The 26,004-nt window shown below is 39.9% G+C and overlaps 1 protein-coding gene across 2 annotated transcripts in view; it reads left to right on the top strand.

Annotated features, from left to right (window-relative positions):
• Nucleotides 1-26,004, top strand: part of CHST9 (carbohydrate sulfotransferase 9) — a 255,515-nt gene that overhangs the window by 28,457 nt on the left and 201,054 nt on the right. Inside the window, exon 2 of one of the 2 annotated variants that reach the window (XM_026647332.2) lies at nucleotides 23,965-24,020. The exons of the other annotated variant lie outside the window; for it this stretch is intronic. The gene's annotated coding sequence lies outside the window, so the exon portion shown is untranslated. The remainder of the gene's footprint in view (nucleotides 1-23,964; nucleotides 24,021-26,004) is intronic. 2 annotated transcript variants of the gene reach the window in all.

The raw sequence follows: 26,004 nt of genomic DNA, 5'->3' as shown, positions 1-26,004 counted from the left end.
ATCCCACCTGTCAGAAGAAATGGAGGTGCTTAACTCCTTCTCCATTTTTCTTTTATGGCATAGCCAGTAGGATAAATGAAGGAATTCAGCTATTTGTATGTTACCCATAAAATGTTTTTGGCTAACATACTTTTTAAGGTACACTTCAAGTGGAGTGTTGTTTGTGGCCTGCCAACAATTCTGCAGCTCCTTTATAATTTTGAGTCAATGCTTATTGTAGAAAGGACCGTGCTTTATTGGTAGCTGATATTTATCACAAAGATATGAACAGGAGGTTAAAGTTGTCTGTTCAATAATATCTTTTATGATTAATATGCCCTTGGTTAGCCAGGCAGATTTGAGCTTAGAGCTACTAGCAAATTTAAATTGGGGATTGTTCCAGATTGGCATGCAAAGAGAGTTGATGAGATTAGAAGTGGCAATGGGCATGATTTTCTGAAGAACACTCCAAGAGGAGGTAAATATTATTTTTCCTTAAAGGTGCGGGCAACTGTTTAAAAATGGAAGTGCAGAGGGAGAGACACAATTTTTTTCAATCTCAAAACACAGTGAGGATTGGGAAGAGTTGGTGGGACAGAACCATCTTATTAAAAATCTGAATAGAAAAGCCAGGTGATATAAATACAAATCCGGTAATCCCACCTCCCATTTGCTCATGATTTCCTACGTATTTTGTGGGTCTGTGATGTCTTCATACGCCATAAGAAATGTTGTATAACTCTATTTATTCCTGTGAAAGTTGAAGCAGGAAATTTAAGTAGAATTAAGCTAAATAAATACATTAATCATGGTCCTACATTAATTTTTAATAGCCTCTGCTTTTCCCAATAAAGATATTGGCAGTGAACACCGTTTCTCCATGGCTTTTGTCACTTCTCTGAGTGTGACATCTTTGTTTTCAGATACTGTTTTTGATAAATCAGAGCATGCCTGATGCCTAAGTAGGTTCTCTCTTTACATGAATGAAAGGAAGACGATTGTATTTGAGATGGATTTGGTCTATGAGAAATATCCATCACTTGAGACTTGTCCCAATTTATCTGAAGTCCTCATATCTCATTGAAGTATGCTGGAAGCAGTATTAATTTTTCTACCTGGATTATCTACCTGGATCTCCACAGGTTCTGAGGACAGCATGTCTGAACCCAACTCCTCACACTCTCAAAAATCATCCCTTAAAGTCCCACTGAACTCCTACTGTGTGGTGTTGGCATGAAGGAGATTCTGGGCCTTGGGGTGGTAGACAGGAAAGGGAAACACATTGGTTTGGTTCCACCTTTCCATTGATTTTGATGCCTTCCCATCCCATTTTCTTTCATTTTCTCCCTTCTGTCTTTCATCGCATAGGGCTCATAGACAATACAGCTGCAGTGTTACTGCAAAGTTATTACATGGCTACTTGTGCCTTGTAAAATAAAGCAATAATAGTGTTTTCAGTGTGTCATGAATTCAGTTTATTATGACTATAAAAAATAAATACAGACTAGGAATACTGCTAGCTATGTGTTTTTTTTCAACCCATTTTTCGTATTACTGAAATAATGCTTTAACTAAATTGCGGTTTTTTCATGTGCATACTTTTCATATGCATACTTCCTGCACGCATTTTCATTTGTTAATGTACCTGAGAAAGTTATGATGCTGAACTGAAAACTTTCATTCTCACTTTTCTTCTGCAATGAAAAGGCTACATGTATTTGTTGCTAAGGCTTCATTTTCTGACTTGAAAGAGGACCAAAAACAGACTCCTATTGAAGGTCAAAAGCAAGGACTATTAATAAATCAGTAAAGGCATCAGATTTCTTACATTATTTTTTAATTATTGTAGTTAGTAATATTTTAATGTAGCCTAGAATAAATGAATTGATTATTACTGATTTTTATGATAGCTTCAGAACTGAGAGAACTTCTGAGCCCAGGCTTAACAAATAGGGTGATAAACTGTGAATACATTGTTAAACATTAGCCTGGAAGTGAAAGATAAGAAAGCACATGCTTTGTCTGCAGATCAAGCAAGTTGTCAGTCAAAGCTGCAAAAACATAGCTGAGGAGTTTAAGAACTGAGGGGAATCTAAGTTCAGGACACAGGAGGGGAAACATAAGACCACACAATATGCCAATTAATGGAATTCAACTGAAAAGATTTAAAAGGGGCTTCCCTCAGGAGACCATATGAAAGAAAAGACAACGGTTAATTCAATAAGGACAAAAGCATAAATGAGCTAACTATGAGAGGATGAGAATATTAGAAATGGTGTCTGAAGAATTACGGAACACTAGTTTTCAATTACTGTGAATTTATTATGCTCCAGTAGCATGTTCTAATCTGGTCTCTCTCCTCTGAACAAACATGCTCTCCTTAAATTCCAGTGCAAAAGGAATAATCCCTTTCAGTTCCAGTCACACTATGAAACTGATTATGATCAGCAAAAATTCAAAGAGTTTAACGAACTGAGGAAACATCACTCAAGTTGTCTGTCCATCGTTTGTATTGACATTTTCAGGCTTCACAGTAATTTTTGATTTATTTAACACAGTTGTGTTGGTGGCATTCATGAGCAATGCAGGCCCCAGTGCTCCATTAAGTACAAAGACAGAGAGGGGCAAGAGTAGGAATGGCATGGAAGTGGGGGGTGGGTAGTTCAGAGCCCCTCCTGCATCCACCCCATTCCATGCATTTAAGACTCTATTGGTTAGCACAGGGTATGTAGGGGATGGAGTTAGAGAGAAGCAGCTTTCTTATGGTATGTTCCCTTCCTAACTTGACAGATATCTCCCTGGAAGCTGAATCTCTTCACTTACAAGGTATGGTGCAGGCAAGGGTGCTATTGTGTCCAGAGGACAGCCTGAGTTGCCCAGCTCCCCAGGGAGCTGGCTGCTTGTGGAGTTGGGTAGTCCTGGGAGACAACTCATTGGGGAGTTGGACACCTATGAGCAAACCAAAAAAATCTGTTTTGATTCTCCGAAAACAAAATCTTTTTTCCCTCCAACATTTTTTACTTTTGTCCCATGTCAGGATGAAAAGTCTTTCCAAATAATCAAAATGTTTTGTGGGAGGGAAACTCCATTTTCTGACCAGCGCTAACTGGTTCATAGTGAATCAGAACTGCTAATTACTTGTGCATGTTCTCCAGCAATATGATTGTAGTTAGCTATGGTGCTAATTAGTGGCACTAATTGAGGGTACTGTCCATCAGAAAAAGTTCAAACGTCACTCCACCCCCATCACCATGACCTGCAAGTAGCATCTTTTACAGGAACTTTCCCTGAAGCAGAGAGGACACTTTATAGGAGAAACTCCTTTCCTATGCAACTTATCAATTATCAACAGGGGTGGAACGCCTCTTTTTGTTAATCCTTCTTCTAGAATTTAGACAAAAATGCCAGCTAAAGCAGATTGCATTGCTTACTAATGCAAATATAAAATAAGTATCTTCAAAACAGTGATAAAAGAAAACCTTATTTGTCCTGTTAGGAGACCCTCTCTTCAGAAGGGAAACTCCCATCTACCATGCAAATCCATGCTTAGAGCTACTGTGTGCGTTTATGAACATTGGAAATTCAGACGAGGAATCCTTATAAGAGCAGATAATCTCTGCATGCACGTTAGTTATTTCTCAAAGTTAAAGTGGCAGCTGCTGTACTTCCTTCTCCTCCCCAAAAAGAATTCCAGAGGCAATTACTCCTTGTTATGGACTAATCATTTGCCAAATTAATTTTGATAAATCAAATCCCTATTGAGTCCTGTGCAAGGGAAGGGAATGTTGGCTCTCATAAATTTTCAAATGAGCAAACTGATATTTTTTAATTTGCTTAAATGAAGATTGTTCCCTAGATGTAACACTGTGTGCCAAGTTTGAGCCTGGAGCAAATGTTTACGGCTGAGTTATACAATGGGAGTTTGACATCTCACAGCACTGCACAAGAAAAGCCCTGCTTCTGTCCAATTGCTTTATGTCAGATTACATCTCTGCCATCTCAGCTGTTAGTGGGTGTCTCAGGAAACACTCTCCTAATCTTTCATGGGGTGGTAACAGGTGAGAAAAGGAGCTTCATGTAGTGTTACATTCCTCTTGTTATGTTTTCCATGGCACTAACTAATGCTTCAAGTAACGGCACAATGTATCAAAAATAGAGTGGGCATGTCCAGAGGAAATATTTCAATGTCTCCCATAAAAGCAGGCATAGTGTTTTGACTTATTAGAGGATAGTTCAAAGCACAGATGCATCATATCTGACCCACCCATCTTTATAGACAATATTAACTGAGAAGAACACTGTGGTTATTACCCATGCCATTTCACAGAAGCATAAATGAGAAGTGCCATCGATAATTCATCTTATTTGTTTTCTCCTTTTACAATGCCCATGTAGAAAAGTAAATGGCTATTGCTTCCACAGTTCTTCTCTTCCCTTCCCCTCCCCATATATACTGTATAACAAATGATCATTACATGGAGTAATGCCAGCTCCTAGTTCTGCAAATCGCAAATGTTGCGGAACAGCAGCTCATCAGTTGTCCTGGTTAGTGTTGCAAAACCAACTTTCTTTTTGTATTCTGAGCAGTGCTCAGTACTTTGACACAACATAAGCTATTTTGCTTTTATTGTATAATAATGAGTTTAGTCACCAAGGTATGATCTTACTAAATGAAGCAGGCAGAATAATAATTCAGAGATTGTGCTGACTACAGTCTCTATATACAGCCTCTGTGGCTGCTGCCCGCAAATACTCCACAGAATTATGCAGTAGCAGAGCTGCGCCCTATTCTGAGGCGTATCTCCTCAGAAGCAGCTGTATAAGGTCTGAAGTGACATGAAAACTGTGTCCTTCCAGTGGTGGGAGCAGTCTCTACCCAGTGCAATGTCATACATGGCAATCCTACTCATAGGAATGATACATAGAACTGGAATTGCACTAGGGGGATAGTATCAGAGGGGTAGCCGTGTTAGTCTGGATCTGTAAAAAGCAACAGAGTCCTGTGGCATCTTTAAGACTAACAGATGTATTGGAGCATAAGGGGGATAGCTTCCTCAAAGGATTTTAGAGATAAATACAAAGTCTGTCTTACTGATAGGACCCAGTCCTCAGTAATAATGGACCTACCATCCCTCCCCAGTACTTAGGTTCGTATAGAATATTTCAACACACACACACACACACACACACACAGAGTGACAATTTGGGGTTTTTTTTAAGACAGTCACCAAGTAATGTTTTTTTTTCACCTTCCAGAGTCACATAACCCCTTCAAAAATGTCTCCAGTCATGTCAGAAGGGAATGTCCTTATGTTTTAACAAGACCCCAACAAAGTTGTTGTTTAATATTTGTAGAGCTTACAACATGCTCAGCACCATACAAGACAAAATAAAAGAAATCCCTCCTGGAAATACTTGCAGTCTGAAAAATGAAATAGAGGATTCACTGGGAAGACTAGTATAAGTATTAATCTTTGAGCTTATCTATATTAGAGCTGTACAGTAGAGAGAAGTTCTGATTTGGCAAAGGATTTTGAAATTGGGCTTCACTTTGAGTTGGAGGGAAATCCAAAAATTTCTAACTTCTCTGCAAAGGAAAATTCTGAAGAAAAAAATCTGTTTTGGGTGATTCCAACATTGTGTTTCAACAAAATCTAAAGTTACAATTCAATTTTAAACTTTTTTCTTTTCAATTATTATAGTGTATACTAATAGAAAATCAAAACAATTTTGAAGCAAAATGTTTTTTCAAAATGAAAAATTGAAATGTTTCATTCTAAAAATGTCAAAATGTGATGTTCTGGCATTGTTGAAACTTTTCTGTTTTTCTTCAAGACAAAATCTTGGTGAAATTCATCAGATTTCAAAAAACAGAAAAGAGTTGTGAACACAGCAATTTGTTAAAAAGTGTGGATGGATACTCACAGATTATTTTTTTCCAGTGTTTATCCCACTCTAAAGAATTCTAGAGCCAGCCTGATAAATGTTGAATTATACCGATTTCTTTAAGATTAAACACACTCTTTTCCATGATCACACTCTAACCTGGGGGTACTTAACGCCATCACTTTATGGAATTATCAAAATATTGCCAAACCAAGTGAAGACTAAGGGGGGACCTGATAACAGTCTTCAAATATGTTAACTTTCTTCTTTATAAACAGCCCTTATCAATTCTTCTCCATGGTCATTGAAGGTAGGACAAGAAGGGCTTAATCTGCAACAAGGGAGATTTAGATTAGGTATTAGGAAAAACTTTCTAACTATAAGGGTAGTTAAATTCTGGAATAGGCGTCCAAGGGAGGTTGTGAAATCCCCATTATTAGAAATTTTTAAGAACAGGCTGGACAAGTACCTGTCAGGGATGGTCTATGTTTACTTGGTTCTGCCTCTGTTCAGGGGGCTGGACTTGATGACCTCTCAAGGTCCCTTCCAGCCCTACATTTCTATCATTGTATAATTTTATGAAATTGGGTTGATTTCATTGGAATTCTGTTTTGGGGGGGAAAGGAAAAAATATGAGAATGTCAAAACATTCTGTTTTGATGCTGCCTGAATAGCATATTTTGATTTTTCATTTTGAATTGACTTTTTGTTTTCATTTTTAAAGTCAAAATTAAACATTTCAAGTGACACAAAAGAAAAATGTTGTGAAATTTTCCAGGAAGGAAAATTCCAAAACAATTTCCCATCTACATTCCAATTCAGAACAAAGACAAACTTCAAAAACGAAATCCTTTGCAATACAACACTTCCATCCTCCACGCAGTTCTGCCTGTGATCTCCTCCAGTTCAAGTCAACCTCCGTTGATGGTTGTTTATAGTTAGTAGAGTGTAGTGGCAGTAATTGGTTATGTTTATTAATTACAGGCTGGTAGTTGGGAAGCTGAGGTCTAAGGGTAAAAGGAAACACAGGGGCATTGCTCTACAGTGTTTGATTCTGTAGGTAAATTCTATTATGCAAGAATCTGGGATTCTCTTTGTGTGATAATCAAAATGCCTAGCTGGATGGTTAGCCTATAACTAGTAGTTGGTGAACCATCAAAAGGCTTGGACATCCAGTTCTTATAAGCATGAAGTCTCTGATTTAGCAAGGTATTTAAGCATGTACCTGTGTGATTTCAAGCATGTGTGTAATCTTATTAACTTCCATAGGACTATTCCGGTGCTTAAAGTAAGGTACATGCTTCAATTCCTTGCTGAGCTAGGAACTAAAACATTTTGTGCTTATCCAACCTGTGACAGATATTGCAATCTCGTGCCATATCACTGTGGGCCAGGGATTGGAGGTATAGGTTACCACAAGACCAATGGGAGGTGATAAAGGTGAATCACTCATGTTCTAAAAACCTCCAGAGAGGTACCATCCCATGAGAAAGCTTGCATATACCGGTTTAAACTGGGCTTTCCAGAGACCAACAGACAAAGAGAAGGGTCTTTTGATATAAAAGGCTGGGCTTAAATTGACTCTGGACCTCTTCCATCCAAGGGGGGGAGGGGCAGCTCTTGCAGAAGTGTTGGGAAGACTTTGCCCTAGTACGTCCCCATAAGACTGAGAGGTGACCTCTGGTAAGCTTTTAGTATGGGCATAGGTTCTTGGTGGTGGGTTTTTTTATTATGTTTTCCTTAATGCTTTTGTCTGAAGCATAAATATGCTTGCTTAGAAAAAGCTTGTAATTTGGAACTGCTGACAGTACGCTCTTTGTAGCCTTCGGAGAAAAAGCAACCTTTGTAGCCTTGAGGCAGTCTGGCTTGCTGGGGATATCACAGTATAAGGCAGGGTGCTGTGCAGCCTCAACAACCCCCAGCCAGGAGGGGAAGAGAGGCATGGGTCTCCACCCAAATGAGGTAATGGCTGGGAGCTGGAAACCTTAAATGAGTGCCCTTGAGGGAGAGGTGGAATACAGGGACAGTTACCCTGAAGCTATAGCATGGACTATCTTCGGTCTGCATAACTGGTCTGGAACTCTCATGGCAACATCCTTCCCTCTTTAGACTTCCATTATTTTTTGCACCTGGTTAGGCTCCTCTTGTGCAATATCTTGACTTTCTCACAGTATTTTGATGTTGCTACTGCCTGGCCTAGGCCGGAACCTAGAAATGGATGCATATACAAAGCAATGAATACCTTTCTTGAACCTCTAAAGGTTGTGTTAGGGTTCAGTCTAAGCAAATGTTCGTGGCTTTTATTTTTTTCCAGACTGGTTCCTCCACCTCTGTTTACTGTGTATAACATTACAATTTGGGGGATGGAGGGTGCATTTTGCACATCAAAATAGCTGTCCTCTCTTCCCCACCTCTTCCTTCTCCTTTCACTTCCCCACACCCCACCCTACTCCACCCCACCCCAAAAATGATGTTAGATATTTATCCATGTAAGGGTAAAAATAATGTAACTTTCTGCATTGGTACTATCGGTCCATTAGCACTGTTGCTGATTCCTTTGGCGTTTATTACCTTCTAACCACATTTTTCCATTTAATAGTGCACATCATAAAACTTCATAGTCTGCCACAAAGACAATTTAATGGTGTCAATTTAGAGAGCTCCTGGGTGAGTTTTATTTTGTTTTGTTTTTTCAATGACCATTTCAGTTAACTAAAAAATCATTTTAGTAGCCCCAGTTCAGTTTATTACGTTTATACAGTAAGACGACCAAAAAAAACCCCTTTTTTTTTATTTTTAATTCTGTAATGGTACAAGATTTCTTAGGATTTGAAAATGAACATCAAATCCCTTGCTATAGGACACAGAGGCAAGATGTTCCTACAATGAACACTGTATGCAAGGCCTCCCTGTCTAGACAGATGACAGAATTTTAGGGTGGTGTGTTCATAAAGACTTCATAAAGTTCATATGGAGTTCTGGACATAGAACATGACCTATTTTATCCTCTTTATATACTGAGTAAAATAATTTAAAGCTTTTAAGTGACTTAGGCACTTAGGAACTTGGGCTTCTAAATCAAAGTGCTTTTGACAATTTTACCCTCTGACAATATGCACGTCTGGGACATGCCATTTTTACATAGAACCTAATTGGGTATCTCTTGAAATTCTAAACTAGGTTATTTTCAAAAGGAAACAAAGTTTGCTTTGTAGCTGCTTTGTGTGAACTGATTTATTGATATCTTCCTGGTCTTGTCATTTATGGTCAAACATGCGGCAATTAGAGGTTCACAGGACTCCAAGGAGCATGGAAACTCCCTGGCCTAGTCCTTTCAAGCATCTTGGGTATGAGAGTATCTCGCCTCATCCCAACACCATGTTTAGAGGTATTTTTATAAAAGGAAGAGGGAAGGAAAAAAGTCAGGTTAAATAGAAGACTAAACTCAGGATATGTGATCATTTTATCCTAACATTCACCGATAACTGCCAACACCCATTTCTGCGTAATCAGGAAGGTCTGTCATAACTGCAGCATGAAGCTTTGCATTCTCTTTTTATTTTCAATGATTCTCTAGTTGCTAGATTGAATAAACTATTTTTCTTTAAGATAAATTGTAGTTGTGGACTGTTGGTATTCTTGTTGTGAGCCATCTAGAAAAGAGGTAAGTTTGAAGGTAGCCAGTTTCTTAGGTGAGTTTGAAAGAAGGTCTGAACCTTAGCTCAGTTTGGGTTCTTGATCATGGACATTGACCAAAATGTCCTATCCCAGAAGGTGCTGTTGTCACTCCAGCAGAGTAAACCCAAAGCACAGAAGTCATCTGAAGAAAACACAAACTTGTGTTATCTGAGGAGAGACAGAACAGAGTTAAAGGGTATCTGACTTAGAGCAGAATGGAGTGCATTACCAAAAGCTGAGGCCAGGATGCTGTCGGAGGTCATTTAGGAGTCTGTATGTAATAAAGCTGGTAACTACAATGAGTTGTGGTAACCAGGTACTGGAGATTGCAAGGGCAAAAGGATCAGGCCCTTTATTTGAGATTATGCTGGCAGACGAAAGAGAGTGACTATTCATCACTCATTTCTATACTACATCCTTTCTGCTGCTTTCTGCCATTTTGAATATATGCTTTCTGGCACTGGAATTTTAATATATAGCTAAGGCATGGCAGCTCTTAAAAGTGGAGAACTTCCAACTACTACCACAATGTACATAACTCTTTGGATCTCAAATCATCCTGACATAAGTCAATCAAACTTGACAGAGTTACACAAGGGTTGAATTTAGCCCATTAAGTCTCAGGCGAGAACTTATGGTCCATCAAACATGGCCTTATAAACCCAGAAGATAAAAATCCACCTATACTTTATCTCCTCATCTTAACTCTCATAATGCTGTCATTTTTCAGCTGCCTATTCGGTTGATTTACACTATTTATATTGATGACTTTAGAGCTTTGTTCCTTTTTGTTAAGAAATCTGTCTGGATTGCTTATTGACTACTCACTCCTTTAACAACTTCAGTGCCATAGACAATCTACGTGCAGGGGCTTTGCAGGTTGTATTGCATGTCATTGCTTTCAATTCAATGCCGTGACTCATGTTGTACAATCGTGTGGGTTTCACGCTGTGCTTCACATCCAATATACTGATGGGTGCACATGCTGATGGGTGCAAGAGTCTTCTGCATAGGGCAGCTCTCTCATATAAGAAGGATAAATCTTTACCAGGAAAGGTTTGGAAGGAGTGTGCTCTGTTCCCTTAATCCTCCAATGGCCCTGTGGGGATTGATCTTCACCCTGATAGCTCCATGGCACCGAATAGACAGCTCTGTTTCTGCACAGTCAATCAGCTTCCCTCTCTTTAAGCCAGTTGGCACCTCATGCTCTGTCTGATATCCCCCAGCATCAAGTTTTGTCTCTTCTTTATTCTAGACTAACTACGATGCTTTTGCATGTTAATAGTCCAGGTTGGAAGTGTTAACTAGAATCTACTTCACTCTTGCTCCTTAAAGATACAGAGATCATAGCATTGTCTACACTAGAGAAATGTGCTGTTCTAACAGCTGTTTGCCCCTGTAAAATGCTTGTGAAACGCCTGTGGCCATACACAAATTGGCTCCAACCAGCTTACCTGTGTTCCAAAAGCTGTTTGCATTATACTTGCTTTGAGCAGGTCTAAGAGCTGTTTCAATCTAAACCATTCTATAGTGCCTATGTGCATGGTACTAAAACAATTAATACAGAAATGCTTTAGCGAGTTCTCTCTCTACAGATGAGCAGTGCAGTGGTGGCCTTGGGTACCTGCTGCTAGCCAGAAAGCATGGCAACCGAAAGGGTTTAGAACAGCGCTAATGGGGACATGGCAAAGCTGTAATGAATCAGCAGAGCTAGTGTGGACACACTGAACTACTTGTGCTTAAACCAATGCAATCAAGAGTTCAATTAGGAATGGTTCAATTCTCTAGTGTAGACATGATGTTTGTTCTACACAGTATCAAATACAAATTTCAGATTAATTTTGATCTGCTACAGACCTGATCTGTGGCAGGGTAGAATCCATTCTGCTGAGGTACCACAATCCAGCACGATGTATTTACAGTAGCTTATAACATACCCAGTTCCATATTACCTACTTCACAACTGAAAAAAAAATTGATTACAGAACATTATAGAATTTGATGTAAAAGGAGCAAGCTGAGAAATTTCTCAATCATTAGGTTTTAGGCAACAATTTCCAAATGCCATTAATGGGGCTATTCACTGGGATGACTAAAGAAACATTAATGATTTTGCCTGTAAATCACCTCTTTTATTACATCTTTCCCAAATGTTTATGCTATGCTAAATCCAGAGCAATTGTCGTGTTATGTATATATCATATTAGGTAAACCCTATCATTTTTGCTCAGTCCCTCAATGACTGACTTCAATGACTGTGTTTGTATCAAGAGTAAAGATTTCAGTGTCTGAATATGTATAGTTATTGCATAGCGCAGCTAGAACTATGACCCAAGAACTTAATGCCAGCTTGCAACGGGGGGTACCAGAATGTCCTGATTATAGTATGTACATCGTGTTTTACCAAAGAATGTCATATACGTCTTAAATGAAAGCCGAGGTCACACTGGTCATTAATATCTTTGTGATAAGTATGTACAGATACTATGTAAGGAATTATGTGTATATATACTGAAAATATGTTCTTAGAGTCTGTATCGAGGTATAAATCACAAGCAGAGGTGAAAACAGGTTTTCCTCCGGTCAGGAGGGAAGAAATTTAGAGCTGTCTGTTGGGAAGTAAATTAAGCACTATAGGCTAACACAGTGGAAGCCTGTTTACATATGAAGTCAGATGTTAATGAAAGATGTGAGGTCAACAGAGAAGCTGCTCACAGGAAAATCAAGCCACGGGTGGTTATCCTGTTTCTGAGGTCAGATAGTGAGCTTTGTGGGTATATGTAAGTGAGAAAGAAGACATCCCACATCCTGCACCTAGGAAATAAATGGGCAAAGCGTTTACAGTCATGAAATCAGGATCTCAGCCAACCTTGGTTGAAAAACTGCAAAAGACATCAGGGTGAGAAATTTCTTTAGACAGGTGGTTAACCTGTTAGTTAAGTTTAGCCTTTAGACTGCATCTTATGATTTTGTTTTTAAATATAACCTTTTGTTTCCAGTGTCCTTACTCACTATCTCTTGAGATTTGAACCTTTGATTATAAACTCATTCTTGTTTTCACGATAAATATATCTAAGTGCTGTGATGTTTAGGAAAGTGATAGTCCAGAGCTGAATCTTACAAGTTGATGTGTATGCTGATCTTTTGGGGGTATTTCTGTGAGTAGCTAGTGTCAGTGATTGGACAACACAGGGGGACACTTCAAATGGACTCAGGGACTGGGGTGCACCTATTGTTAATCTGCAAGGCAAAGTGAGGGCTGGCGTAGCCCAGAGGAGAGAACTTGAGTGGCTAGAAGGCTGGTAGTGTTAGGAAGCTGACACCCAGCTAAGCACAAGCAAGATTCCCTCATGCTGGAGACAGCAGGTAACAGGGTATGCAAGACTGAGAGTCACCTTGAGAATTGTCACAAGGACATGACTTAGTTTCTGACTGATCACCTTTCCGCCCACATCTCCCTTGTAAATTCCACCTAAAAAGCACCTAATGGTCAATAAATCAGTAGCTGATTGATTTAACTGGACAGTGATGTACATAACCAGAGCCATTGAGAGAAACCATTTTCATGGCACTCAGAGTAAATCTGTGGGGAGGAATATGCACCCAATGACAGTGGGGTAAATTTTCATAAACCTGCTCTTCATTTTGAGGGTGCAGTTTGCAAATCTGACTACTGGATTAGCAGACAGAGGCCTAGCCTCAACCTGGCTGACAATATTTCTGTCTCAGTATACTGGGCTACAGGAATGCAAAGAATATCCCTATGTGTAGCTTAACAATAAAGGTCATGTTCCTTTGGCTTTGTGCTGATAGCTGATGCCAAAGAATAAATTCCTTTTTTGTAAGGAATGGTTTGTAAAAATGGTCTGTTTTAGTTAAGGCTGATAGCAATTCCAAATTGATAACTGGAAGTGCATTCATATGAATTTATAATAAGAATGTGCACTTCTATTAGGAGAAATGAATATTGATGGCCGTAGTATATAGAGACAAATTAAATTCTAATGATTTCATAATAAAGTAATTTGTTCATCGATCACAAGGGGATACAAGCAAGAAACTGCTAATGGTAAGGCCAAAGTAATTATTTTTCAGCATCTAATTACACCTACGCAACTGATTTGGGCTACATTTGCTGAGCTAAATGATGATACAGAATGTCTCACTGAGGTTCCCATTCATCGTTAAAAGCAAGTTCCTGGCCTTTGACAACAGGACAGAGCTGCTCCTGAAAGGTAATTTAATATAATTAGGAGGGTATGATGTTTACTAACTGCATAGTGTGCTTTCTTTAGATTAAATCAAACAACTGGAGAAGGCTGGGCGATTATTCCTCATATTAATTTTGTCATCTCAGATCAAACTTGCCCAGTTTTCTGCAGATGTTTGCCCTCCTTGTCCACTCTGACTTGGGCTTAATAACAGGAAAGATGCAAAATCACAGAGAATCAGAAAGTTACAATAATAATGGGGGTGCTGGAGCTTCAAAAGAGAGTCGTACAGCTTTAAAGAGAAATGTACTCCTGACTTACTTTACTTTGCTTGGCCTTTGAATGAAGCATGTTGGGAAAATTCAAACATAAAGGGAGATTAGGATTTTCATAGTGCTCCGGTGAACCTTTCATAGCAAACAGTTTATTCAGTTAATTTTGCCCTACAGACTGATTTTTATAAATTTGTCTATGCAAAATAATTCAACCAGCTAACAGAAGGCTGCTCAAGGATGGCATTTACCACAAGCTTTTGCTATTTGTTATTATTTCTATCTAATTGGTCACCTTATTCACATGGCATTGTTTCTGCTCCCTGCCTGGATGAGTGTAATTATAATAAAGAGAGGAAGAGTGTGGAGAAGTCACTGGGATGTGTGAAGAAGAGCAGGTTAATCATTTTTGAGGTTAGGAGGAACCATCAGAAATTAGAAGATTTTTAGGATATTTTGAAGGTGGCCTGCAAAGGATTTTAATAAACAAAGCTTGGGTCTGGGCTGGGAGGCTCCCTCTGAGCTGCAGTGTAGACATAGGATCCTATTGGATCTTGTTTGGTCCAGGGCTCACTTCTCCTTCTCTCCAGCCAGACTAGGGGCAGAAGAGCAAGCTTGCAGATCTTCAAGAAAGGGAGAATACCTGGTTCAACTCCACAGCTACAGCATCCTTCAGGTGGTGCACTACCAGCTGGTGTCCCTCCTTCTGCTCCTTCTAAGGTGGATGCTGGGCCAGGTGCTGAGGAGGATTAGGAGTCTCTCTCGCCTTTGATTCAGTTTATCCCTTTGAGTCTGCAGGGGAAGAGCCTATGGAGTTGAAGTGCCCACCTTGGAATGGGGCTTTTTGGGACCTTGGTTCACCTGCCTTTCATAGAGTTTGCAGAGCGCTTGTTCCCTGCAACCTCTTTGAAGTGGGTTCATTTAGGTAATGAGTGGATTCTCTTTCTGCTCCCCCTATTCCTTTTCACCCTGCCTCTTTCCATGCACTCTTTTTCTGCACCAGTGCCTACCTTTCACTCCCAAACAACACAATAAAATTCCTAGATGACTATTACACTACTTCCATTTCCAGCTGAAATTTAATGAACATCCCAAATTCTGGCTGTGAGCTTAAAATCCATTTCCCACAAACATTCGTATGAACAAAATTTGGCTTGAGGGGATGTGATCATGGAGAGTTAGGAATTTAGTTTTTAATTTGCTGAAATGTTTCAAATAACATTTCTCTTTATTTGCCTCCTTTGATTCAGCATAATAAACATGCTCTACAAAGGTGGGAGACAATATGTATGCCGGTTATTAAAAGGAAAAGCTTTCCTGTTCCATATATATTTCAGATATAGTATTACTTAGGACAGTTTCACCCCTGTGAAACATATTACCCCTGTGCTGCTATTAAGGATGCTATCAAAATGCCTTATCTGCTGTGTAAGTAGCAGTCACATAAATTAAAGATGCCCAGTGGCAGTTTACATTGACACCTAACAGTTTTGAAAAATGACCTAATTATGATTGCAGTCAGTGTAACTACCTCTTTTGCGTGATAGTCCTTTTTTATTCTCCTCATTCTCCAGCCTCTATTTTTGGCATCTACAAACACTTACAAAATAGTATTTATTTTATAAAGATTTTTAGAAAAAAAAAAGGCTTTTCAAAATATGTATTAGCTATATACCTGTTATAAGTGGGAAACATTGAATTAAAAGAAAACTGAAAATAAACAGAATTTCCACTTAACCCTCCTGTGGTTTTTTTAATGAAGTTGTGAATCAGCCTTCAGGGGGGGAAAATGAAGTGGTTTTTTTTTTTTATAGGGCTTTCCTTAATGTTGAAATATCTCACCAGCCACAATAACCATTCCTCCTCTTTTCCCAATAACACCCCAGTGGAGCATCTGTTTAGATGTAATGGTTTGAGGAATATGTACCCTTATGCATTATTAGTAGGGGCACACATACTGTGAAACATATTCCTTAAAAGAAATCAAATCACCTTGTAAATGCACAGGACACAATTTTTATTCATAACTGCCCCATCCCAGGAGCAGACCAGAGAATGAAGTCTGACTCAGTCACAATTCCTCCCATCGTAGTCTGACAAAGGAGTAATTTACTTCACCCCTTTTCACAGAGTAGCTCATTCCCTTCTTTGTGTCTAGCCAGCCACTCGGCCAAATAAGCAGTTGGGCCAAGCTAGGGCTCCTCCCACTCCCCCATCCCTGCATGTCCCCTTCCCACCCACTTGCTCACAGCAGACAGTGTCCAGCGAGTGTCCTCACCAGAGCTGTTCCCTCAATCTGAACACAGCTGCTCAGGGGAGTAAGAGGAGGGGCCTTAGCCCTCTCACTGCCAATTTAGGGCTACACAGCCTAATAGATACTGAATTGTAAAGCATGAACATTTATAGAGAAAATAAATATTTGTAATATGAATGTCATAATTTTCAGCACCCAGTTGGCTTTAACGTCTCTGTGGCCCAGTTTCCCTATCTATAAAACAGGGATGAGTCTATGTTACTACCTCACCGGGTCTTTGATGAATTTAGCCTTACAATGTATGTAAAGTGCTCCAAGGTCCTCAGATGGAATTTGCTATTGGGCCGAAAGTATTATTATTAGTGTACTAACGATATAAAACATGCATTGTAAGCCAGCCTAATGGCCAACTCCTATAGTCTTTACATGGCTAAAGAGCATCTGAGTTTGACTCCTGATTCTGATCTTTCCATTACAGGAGGTGAGAGTGTTACAAAGGCGCCACTCTCAACTCCTTAGGGAAGGGAGTACTTCATGCTGTTATCTTTGTGTCCTCTAGTCTACAAGATAGGGTGACTATAGCAAGTGTGAAAAATTGGGACAGGGGGTTGGAGGTAATAGGCACCTGTATAAGACAGAGCCCTGAATATCAGGACTGTCCCTATAAAATCAGGACATCTGGTCACCCAAATACAGTATGATTTGTGTGAGAACCAGTGCTGTGAAACAACCCCCATCTGGAAGAGAATGTTGCCCACAAAATGCCATCTGATAGAGGGATTGATTGTATGCTGATTTGCATCAGCAGAGGGTCTGGCCCAGAGAGCCACAGACTCTTCACTGGTATTGTATGGGTGAAACTGCAGGCACAGTTTAACCCACAATGTTTATTATTTATGAGTGTGTAATGTAATAACCGCATTCTTCCTAGGGAAACATTATGGTCAGCCAGGTGCCAATGCAATTTGGAATTCATCAGCATCTGAGTGTTTAGTGCTTTGCTGTAAATCAGACGTGTGCACACCAGTGTTGAAAAACACTGCGTGTGTCAATTCATTAATCAATAGAGTGAGAAAGATCAACGTATCAGTCATGAAGATATATGAAGTCTGCCTCTTAATGATGTTAGCTTGTAGGCAGATTGTGATGGAACCTTTGTGGCCTGATGACTGTGTTTAATATGTGTAATCCATACCCCAATAAATCTGTAGCTGGCAATCCGAGTGAAGGCACTTTTTTCCATTTATGGAAAGGAGCACACAATGTATTGTGGGGAGCATTAACAATTAACAGTGTTTTTCCTGAACATAGGGAAGTTCTTTATTGGATCCAAATTAAAAAGTAATAATGACCCAATAAAAACAATCAGCGTGGGTAATGCTGCTTTTCAAGTCAGGCAAGTTACCCATCAGATCCCATTACTGCTGCAGTCACGTCAGTGTCTGGAGGAATTGGATGCTCCGTGGACTGCAACACCACATTAATCACTCCAGGATTTGTCTCTGTGGAGAGCTGTACCAGCAGAAAGTGTGGGTGAGGGCTGACTCACAGCCTACAGTCACCCTTTAAAAGAAAGAGCAGCTGGAGAATACTGTGGATTTCAAACAAAACAACAAATCCTCTGCTCATGATGCAAAGATTAATAAAGAAGGATTTAAAAGAACAGAGCTTGCACAGATTAGGTGGTCAGAATGATGCTTATTTATCTGCAAGTAATTGTGCGCAACATTAAGGACTAAATCCCCAACTGGTGTAAACTGGCTCCACTTAAATCAATGGAACTATACCTGTTCACAACAATATGGGTTCTTTCTAATATTTCTGGTAGCAGTAATAATGATGGGAGCTTTGTTTTGCTTTTTCTCAGTCCACTTAATATATAAAGAATCAGGAATCTCATTCCAATCATTTTAGGTGATAATGGTTTGTTAACAATCAACTAGAATAAAGTAGTAACCTGCACAGATGATTCAAACTGACTAGGTAGCCAGTCTGTCCAGTCAACCTCAAACTAATCAGAAATTGTAGTTGTGGTCTCATTTGCAGAGTCAGATTGGGTGGGGCGGGGGAGAAGTGTTGGTATTCTACCTGAATTCCAGCCACAATCCCAGAGTAGCTAGATGCTTCTGCTAAAGCAAACAGTGAAATAGTTAACATAGTGGAAATTTACATTGTCTCCACCATTGGGCCCCAGAATTAATACCCCCCTGAGATATATGGCGCAGTCCATACATCCTATAGGAAATGTGGTAAATTGTCTGTAATCTTGGCAAAAGAACATGCCCGTGGTTCACAGTGGTAATTTTGGGGTGTTTTTGTTTTGTTGTTCCACATTCATAAGAGCTAGGAACATTTTTAAAATAAAAGCTTGCATACTAGAAAAAGCAATGAGGCCAAGTGCCAACTTGGTACACTACCAAGTGTTGGTTTAATCTCTGGATACAATTTCATATCTATAGATTTTTGGTTGAATTACAGGATGTAAAATTGTTTCTGCCAAAATGATGCAAACAATAATTCAATTTTAGAGCCCATGAAAACTACAGATAAAGGTGATGGTGTGGGGGAGGGATAGCAGGCACCACTGAACCAAGCTTATGAACTTTTGAAGGTATTAGCACATTTTTTAAAGTACTGCATTTTGAATCACGTATGGTATAGGGCTGAAATTTCAAATCTGGGTAAGACGTCATGTGAGTGAACGTACTGAGGGTGGGGTCCCTGCTTGTTTGTTTTTTTTTTTTTTTTTTTAAATTTAGCCAAAAAACTAGAATGGGGATGGGGGAGGTAGCTTTCATGTAACCTCTCGATCTTACCACTAACCTGTTATTCCTAACAATAGACTATTTCAGTTGTCCCACTTCCTTTAAACAATAAAGTACAGTTCCCAAATGCTTAACAGATATGTAGGGGTCCCAAATTCCATTTGGGGGAAACAAGCTGCTCTTTATCAATATTCGCCCTGTAGTTTGAGAATACAATGATGATTCTTCAGATCCTGTCCTAAACTGTTGTGTAGGGTGTGTGCTGTCCAACATCTACCACACTCCATCCTAAAGAGGGCTGAATTTAATCAGGTGAAGTGTTTCCTGCTTACTGTGTGTACAACATTTACTGTACCTTTGGGAGCCTCCAAATGAAAGGGGCTATATACATGCAAAGACTACATTAAAATTCTACTCCCAAATCTATTTTGGAGGGCAAACATCTTTGTGTTGCAGGTGCATGGCTGGTTATCAGGAAGTTAATGTGGCAAAGAACCTTTTATTATTTCTGGCTCTCGTATTCGGAGTGGCTGTCATTCAGGGAATGGGAAGCTCAACACGGTGTGAAGAATTCACTCTTAATGGTTAATTTCGTCCTTTCAGCCCTCATGGATTCTGTAGAAGACTAGTTATATTTAATTTTTGTCTCAAAAGGGAATTTACTGTTATATGCTTTATATTTAGTTTTTAAATGGATTTTCATAGCTGGGTTGAAAACAAACTCATTCATGGTCTCTTATTTTAATAATAGTTTGTAATTAAAATTATTTGTATTTCTATTTTAAAACCCCTGAAATTCTGTTTGTACCAAACAATGTATTGAATTAATCACTCACATTTATTTTTAATCATATGAACACAAATAAACCCCATGGAAGGTGAGAGAAGACTATATAACAAAAATATCTACTGAGTGCTTTCCAACATGCCCAATGCCGAGTTGTCCTCGTTACTAGTATGGGCCAAGCAAAGTGAGATTTAAAGCGCTTCTCAATGGTATTTCTCGGTTTGTCTATATATCCTGTAAATTGGGAACATTGTATCCAATCAACTCAAAAATGTCAGGGAATTTTCTAGGTGTCAGTAGCACAACCCAATTGATTTTTGGTGCAAAGCAGAACACCAGAAAAGCCTGATTCACAGGAAAATCCAGGGACCTTGAGTGCCTGGTGCTGCAGTGGAGGAATCTCTGTTGCCTACAATAACCAGAGGCAGCAGCTGAACTTGCTGTGTGGGGATATTGTCTGTGTCCTGGGCTCTAACAGAAATGAGAGCCTTACAGTGAGGACTTATAGGGAAGGCCCTGAGATGGTGAGGAGTAGAGTAGACTGTAGAGGGGAAATGGACACTTTAGCTGGTCTCTTGGGAAAGGCATAGGCACTAGATGGGGGTGGAAGGAGGAATGAGTCCAGAGAACTCAATAGAAGCAGGCAAGAAAGTGCCTTGCAGGTGAGCACAAGGTGTTTGAGTTTGATCTGGAAGGTAAGGCAGGTTCTCAGAAAGGTGAGTGACAGAGAGAAGACTTCAGTGATGCTGTTTAGAATAAACTGCAGCAAGGTGTGAAGGAGATTGATGTAGAGTGAGATGGCCAAAAGGTTTGGCTAAGGGGATGGATTTTTGCAGATGTAGAGGAAGAACAGACAGGATTTTGCTGGGGAAAGAAAGGAGTAAAAAGTAACAACTACTTCCTGAGGCTCTGTGATGGGCAGGGCTGTGGAGTGCCTGATTTGGGATGAAGAAGGAAGTGTAACAGGGCTCCTTTCCTGTCCTGAGATCCCACACACACACACACACACCCTTGAATGCTTCCTGTTTATTAGCACCTCTGAGAATTTTATTTGTATTACCACCATCACAATCCTGTGCAGTAACTCTCTCTACAGTTTTTTTCCTATTCCTCAGCCCTTTCTCCAGGGAGAAGGAGAGAACTCACCATCCTGAGATTTTACCTCCTCTAGACTCTGCTAACCTCTCTGTAAGGTGATGAGTCACTCCTGTGCTAGGTTCCAGCCAATCCAAGAGCCAGGAACTGGTCATATGACTCCCAGACCAGGTATATAAGCCCCACAGGTGGAACAGCAGCTCAGTCTGGTCAATGTCCCTCTAGGGCTTGGAACTTTCTCCTGCCTGATGGTGGCAACAGACTCCCCAAGCCTTAGCCTGCTCCAGCCCTGTTCCCAGTCTTGCTCCAGCCTTACTCCAATCCTGCCCGGGATGCCTGATTCTGGCTCCAACCACTAGGCCTGACCATTTCCATCACAGTTTCTGACATTCTCCCTCAGAGCTTCCTTCCAGTGCTTTTTAACTACCCTCTCAGCTAATGAGATAATTAGCTTCTTAGCTCTTCAACCCCACCCCCTTCAGTCTGATTAGGTAATTTTCTGGGGGAACCAATTAATGCTTACATGATCAGAGTGCTGGGTCAGCCACTGACTCTAAGTACTCTATCACATGAAGAGTTAGTGGAAATTAATTAATCTGATTTTTTGTCATGTTGAGTTGGAGATGAAGTTGGGACATTCAGGAACAGATGCCGTCAAGACAGTTTAAGATATGAGTCTAAACAGAGAGAGATACTGCAGGTTGGAAGTGGAGAGAGAGGTGTGAATTATCTGGGTAGAGATGGTATTTGAAGAGGTGTGAATAGAGGAAGCTATCCATTGATAAGAGTACAGAAGGAAAAGAGGAGGTGACTCTATTGAAGTCAATGGCAAAACTCTAGTTGACTTCAATGAGGCCAGAATTTCACCATAAAGGAGCAGCCAGATGCAGGAGATAAATCAGGTGATCTCAGAGAGATGAAAGTTCAAGGAGAGAATGCTGAGGAGGAGGGAGCAGTTGGAGCACTGAAAATGAGGCTAGAGACGTGGGTATGAGTTAGCCTTGAAGATCTCAGGAAGAGCGGCTAGATCGTGTGATGTGGGCTTAAAGCAGATTAGAGGATCCAGAAAGAGTTTGGAGAGAGACTTATTTTTAGGACAAAACAAAAAGCATGTTTGAATGCTGTCCGAAAATTGCTAGGTAAGCGAGAATGGTTGAGACGGAATAAAAGAAAGTGAGGGAGTGTTAAAGGGAGCTAGAGAAGTCAGGACTAGGGAGAAAATAGGGCTAAGTGGACAAGTTGGCTAGTGAAAGAAGGATAATAAGAGGTGTCTGAGTCTGGCTGAAGCCAGCCCATCTGGAGAACATATGTGGAGGTGGGCAGAGGGGTGGCAGTGAAAAAATAAAGAGAAACATGTTCTCTGGGTAGCATCAATTTTCTCTCTGAAGAAATTGACAAGAACCTGAGCAGAGGATGGAAGGAGGTAAAATGGTTTATGGATAGTTATAGTAGAGGTCAGTAACCGGTATCCAGCTACTCTGGGATGCCATGGTACTGTGGGGATGGGCACATTACAAATGCCTAAAGTAAAAGGAATTGGGGGAAGGTATTAGTGCTAATTTAATTGAATATGACAGAGTTGTATGAGAAGAGGATGAATTTGTAGTGGGGGAAGTTGTGCAGTTCTCTGTTTTCCTCCAAGGCTTTTCTGAGATGTGGGGAAGCAATGGGCTGCCAGAGAAACATGGGGTATGCCTACACTGCAATTAAAAACCTGCAGCTGGCCCCTACCAGCTGACTCAGGCTCGGGCTAAGGGGCTGTTTTAATTGCAGTGTAGACATCTGGGCATGGGCTGGAGCCTGGGCTCTAGGATCTGTCAGATGGGAGGGTCCTGGAGCTTGGGCTGCAGCGAGAGCCGGAACATCTACACGGCAGTTAAACAGCCCCGTATCCCAAGCCCTGTGAGCCCAAATCAGCTGGCACAGGCCAGCCGTGGGTGCTAATTGTAGTGCAGACGTACCCAGAGAGATAGGAAAAGGGAGCAAAAGAGGGTGAGCTTGAGGGGGGAGAGGGCTATGTGCAGGAGAGAGTGGAGTTGTAAGTGAAGATAATGAAATAATTTGGAGAAGGTCTGCTCAGTGAGGGAAGGGGGAAACTGAGACCAGCAGGAAAATCAGAGATATTGATGGATTGAAGGTCACAAAGAAATCGGGTAGAGGAAATTAGCTGGTGATCAGAAATAGGATCTTTGGAGAATGAGAGATCAGAACAGTGCTCAGAGAATGTGAGGTTCACTCAGAAACCAGCTGGTGGTCAGAACAGACGGTAAGGGAGCACCAGCAACTTCAGTGGTTCATTCTCCATGGCTCTGCATGGAGAATCTACCCTTTGTTTAAAATAAAAAAGTCTGGAACAAGCCAAGCCTCTGAAGCACAAGTTCAATTGCTATTAACCACTGAAAATAACAACTTTGCTAAATTCAAGCTACTGACCTCTGCAAAGGTATTTACTGCATCCTGATGCAGACTGATGATGCAGCAATAAGTAAAGTAAGTGGCTGGGAATTTATAGCTCAAAAATACTGAGTTGCCCTTGAAGCTTTTCCCAACTGAAGTCAGGTAACTTACTTCAGTGAAATGTGAGAACAAAAAGATGATAGTCCAGAAAGATTTATCTTCCTAGCAAGGCCTTGTATTGCTTATCAAGTTTAGGTTTACCAGTAGACCCACTGCCCAAGGCAATTGGTTGCATGGCAAGAGCTGATTAGAAGCGAAACTCTGTGGGCTGAGATTGTTTCCTGATTGCAAATGCAGGGGCTAGGGGATTGTTTGGTAAGCTCTGTGTGTGTTAGAAGAAGAAAGCAAACAGACTGCAAGAGAAGCAGTCATGACCGTGATCCTGAGAGGGAGCAGAAAGACAGACCTCTTTTAGCATGCAACTGATTGGAAAGGCAGGCTTGGCCATTGTAAGCAAGGAAACTGATGGTGTCTGTTTCTCCTGTGTTTGGGGAAACAGGACTTTGTGTACATTCTTTGTAACTGAACAGGATTCAATCAAAGAAAATACCTGATGCCTATCATCCATTTCTCCTAACAGAAACAGCTCTTCAAGGCTCCCAGTATTAGCTAACCACTTTGGCCAAACGGACAATGGTATGTTCAAAAGTAGTTTTCAAGATTAATGCTATGTGTTTGTTATATAAATCATGTGTTATTGTTTCTATTGTGTGATTAGATGACTTATGTTACTGACCAGTGCAGCATGAACTCTGATTGTTGGCACTGAATATGCAATTCAACATCTCCACTATATCTCTTAAATATGCTAGTTATAGCACAAATTACAGGTTGGGGGTTGGCTTCTCTCTTCCACCTGAAGAAATTTGTGACTAATTTTGATTAACAAATTGCTTTAAAATGTCATGATGTTGAGGTGGAGAAATTCACAGACAGAAATAAGGTCAAATCCTGGCCCACTGACTTCTGTGACAAAACTCTGATTTTAATGGAGCCATGAGTTCAGCTGTAATGCTGAAATTAATCAGATAATTTATTAGTAGAAGCCAATTATGTGCTCCACTGTAGTTACCAGCTACATTGTTTAACTTCTCTTTAAACAAATGACAACTCATCAATATGTATTGCAGGTGAATCAGTGCAACTGTATTTTAATGGGGACTTGTGAAGTGTACTTGTATAGGGAGAACAGTAAATATTTGGCTGTAACAGCCTTCCACTGATTCTGCTGCTATGATGACTGAACATTTAGAAGTTTTTAGAACAAACTTAAGTCAATGGGAGGAGGGAGAGATTCTCACTTAGAAACGTCGCCATTGGGGATTGAATGAAAATTTTCTGTTCACTAAATTAGGCTAATATCTTTTTCTCATGTAAGACATAGGGACAACAGTGTTGCTAGATGTACAATGCACAATGCCGTGAGGAGCAGATAAGCTCTGCAAGACTAGTAAATAAACAGTAGTCTGAAATATGTACACATGAGCTTTATCTGCCTTACAAGTTCCATTAGATTTTCAAATGTATTACTTTGTTAGCTGTATCGGCACATGACAGTCTGAGAGAGTCATTAATGAGGATAACTAAATTAGGAAAGGGGAGAAAAAGAATGTTAGTATTTGGAAACTGCAGAGTATTCTCTTTGATTAGAAAGCTGGGTTACTTCCATGGAAAAGATAAGGATTAAATGAGCATTCCATACAAAAGGCAAAATAAATTTACTCAGAAATCAACTGACTGCAATATTTAATTATTATAAGCAATACATTATAATGAAGATTGACAGAGTCAAATATAGTAAAAATCTTAAATCAATCAAACTCTACCATAGAATTTCTATGGATAGAATTGCATGCTTGAATAATATGATTATAGCAGCAGGAATATACTACTGACCACCGGACCAGAGTGGTAACCGTGATTGTGAAATGCTCAGAGAGACTAGAGAGGCTACAAAAATAGAAAACTCAATAATAATAATAATGGGGGATTTCAACTATCCCCATATTGACTGGGTACATGTCACCTCAGGATGGGATGCAGAGAGAAAATTTCCAGACACCACTAATGATTACTTCTTTGAGCAGTTAGTCCTGGAATCCACAAGAGGAGAGGCAATTCTTGATTTAGTCCTAAGTATCACACAGGATCTGGTCCAAAAGGTGAATATAGCTGAACCACCTGGTAACAATGATCATAATGTAAGTATATTTAACATCTTTGTGGGGAAAAATACCAAAAAAACTACCACAGTATTATTTATCTTCTGAAAGGGGAACTACATAACAATGAGGAAGCTAGTCAAACAGAAATTACAAGGAATAGTCACAAAAGTAAAATGCCTGTAAGCTGCATGGAAACTTTTAAAAAACACCACAATAGAGGCTCAAACTAAATGTATATCCCAAATAAAAAAAAAGTAAGAGGGTCCAAAAATGCCACCATGGCTAAACAATAGAGTAAAAAAGGCAGTTAAAGACAAAAAGACATCCTTTAAAATTTCTACTGAGGAAAAGAGAAAGGAAAATAAACTCTGGCAAGACAAGTGAAAAAGTATAATTAGTCAAACCAAAAAAGAATTAGAAAGCAAAAATGTTTTTAAGTATATCAGAAGCAGGAA

The sequence above is a fragment of the Terrapene carolina genome, unplaced genomic scaffold (genome assembly GCF_002925995.2).
Source record: "Terrapene carolina triunguis isolate 2854851 unplaced genomic scaffold, T_m_triunguis-2.0 Scaffold58, whole genome shotgun sequence".
NCBI lineage: Eukaryota > Metazoa > Chordata > Testudines > Emydidae > Terrapene > Terrapene triunguis.
The sequence above is the reverse complement of the archived record's forward strand: the minus strand, read 5'-3'. Positions and strand labels throughout refer to the sequence as shown.